This window comes from Penaeus vannamei, chromosome 34 (assembly GCF_042767895.1).
Source record: "Penaeus vannamei isolate JL-2024 chromosome 34, ASM4276789v1, whole genome shotgun sequence".
NCBI lineage: Eukaryota > Metazoa > Arthropoda > Malacostraca > Decapoda > Penaeidae > Penaeus > Penaeus vannamei.
This window is the reverse complement of record NC_091582.1, coordinates 29,618,934-29,621,433: the sequence shown is the minus strand read 5'-3', so window position 1 is coordinate 29,621,433 and position 2,500 is coordinate 29,618,934.

Below are 2,500 nucleotides of genomic sequence, written 5' to 3'. Positions count from 1 at the left end.
GAAGAGGGAGAAGGAGAGAATGGAGGAAAGAGGGGGGAGGAAGTTTTAAAGGAGAGAAAGGATAAAATTTAAAAAAGAGAAAAAAAAGGAGAAAGAGAATAAGGGTAATGAAAAAAAGTAGAAGCTAAGGAAAATGTAGGAAAGGTTCAGGAGAAGGAAGAGGAAGGAAAAGAAGAGAAAGAAAATCGAGATGATAAAGGCAAAAACAAATAGAAAAGTGAAAGGGAATCGACGAAGAAAAAAATACGAGAAAAGGAAGAAAAGATGAAGATAAAGGTAAAGAGGAAAAAGGAAGTAGGGAGAAAGGGGGAGAGGACGGGGAAATGGAGAAGAAAAGTAAAGAAAGAAGAACAAAAGAGGAAATTAAAGGTAGAAAAGAAAAGGAACATAGAAGAGAAGACATTAGAAAGGAACGGAGAGGATGTATAAGAATATGGAAGAGACGACAAAGAAGTAAATAAAATACAGAAGAGGGAGAGGCGGTAGTGAAGGAAGAAATATGAAATAGAGAGGCGAAGGAAAATAAAATAAGGAAGGAAATGTCGAACAGAGGAATAAAACGCGATAAAGGAAAAGAACAAAAACAAAATAAAAAGGAATGAAAAAAAAAATAAAGGAAGGGACAAGAGTTGCAAATGAAAAGAAAAGAGAGAGCAAAAAACAAAAACAAGACGAAATAAAAAAGCTAAACGAACAAAACACGCAGAAGAACAGAGAAAACGAAATACAAAAACAAAAAAGCGAAGGAAAATAAGATAAGAAAGGAAATGTGGAGCAGAGGAGAAGAAATGGTAACGATAAACATCGAGAATAAAAGTCATAAAGGAATAGAAGAAAAACAAAAAGGAAAAGAAAAAGAAAAGAAAAGAAAAGGACAAGAGACGCAAATGAAAAGAAAAGAGAAAGTAAAAAACAAAAACAAAACGAAATAAAAAAAAAAGTTTAAAAAGCCAAACGAGCAAAACCCGCAACAGAACAGAGAAAGCGAAATACAAAAACAAAAAAGCATCAGAACCAGTAACACCGTTAACCAAACCATCAATGTTTCCATAAAACTCTTTACAGACCTCATCAAAGATTCAAATTTCCCATATAATCCTCCGCGATCCCTCTAAAGGCCATTCCGATAGTACGGCTCGAACGCTATAGAACTTTGGTCCATCGCGCTCAATGAAGTTCGATCGTTTATACATTTCGAACGCTTATAATACCGCCGGGTGATGACGCCATGCTCCGCTGGTCACGTGACTGCGAGGCAAGGGCGACGTGGGCGGGTTTTTTATCTGATTTTCTCTCTCTTTTTATTTATTTTTTTCCCTCTTTGTCTGCTTTTTTCTGTGTCTGTCTGTCTTATTCTCTCTTTCTTTCTTTCTTTCTTTCTCTCTCTCTCTCTCTCTCTCTCTCTCTCTCTCTCTCTCTCTCTCTCTCTCTCTCTCTCTCTCCCTCTCTCTCTCGTTCTCTCTTTCTCTCTCTATTTTCTCTCTCGCTTCGTGCCTATCTACCTTTTCTTTTTTCAATCTTAATCTTTCTTTTACTTTCTTCTTTATTCGCAGGGACCATAATGTTGAAGATAAAAGAGTGAACAGCAAGATAAGAATAAAGACAAGGAAAAGTAAACGAAAAGGATAACAGTAATAATACAATAGGAAAAATAGCCTCGAATCCAAAAGGATCTTGAAACGCGAAAAAAAAAGAGAAGAGAAAAAGAAAATAAACAACCGAAAGAAAAAAAAATCAAGAATGAAAAACAAAGAAGTAGAGCAAGATCCCAAAGCTAGGAGGAGCAGCAGAAGAAGGGGAAAAGGCCCTTCCTCTCCCCTCGCTCCTCTCCCCTCGCTTCCCCTCCGGCCGGTGTAACTACGGGATCATCCTGAGGGAAAACAGGCAGTAATCAACAAGTTCCCGGCGGAGTCAGGTGTGCCAGCCAGTGCCAATGCCGCCCGCGCGCTCACCTGGGAGGCCACGGAGCGCTGCGGCACTGAGGGTTCACGGGCGGGGTTGCGTGCGTGTGTTTGTTTGCGTGTGTGTGTTTGTTTGTGTGTGTGTGTTTGTTTTTGTTTGTTGTGTGTATGTGTGTTTGCTTTTGTTTGTTTGTGTGTACGTTAGTGTGTGTTTATTTGTGTTTGTTTGTTTGTGTGTGTTTGTGCGTGTGTGTTTGTGTAGGAATAGGTGTACTGGAGTATGTATGTAAATGGGCAATGTGTATAAACAAAAACATGCAAAGAGATTAATATGTCAGTACTCCATTATTGATGAAGACAGGAGCACACACAGACACGCTGCGCATAAAGATACACAGGAGCATTGACCATCCGACCCTGCGCTAAATGCACAAGTAAATACACCCCAAATGAGATGAGATACAAACGAACAAACACCTCCATTTCTTTCGCTTCTTTCCCATTTCTAACCTTCCCTCTTTCCCTTTCTCCCCCCCCCCTTCCTTCTTCCTTTTCCCTTCTCTTCTTTGCCTTTCCCTCCTCCCAACATCCCCTTCTCC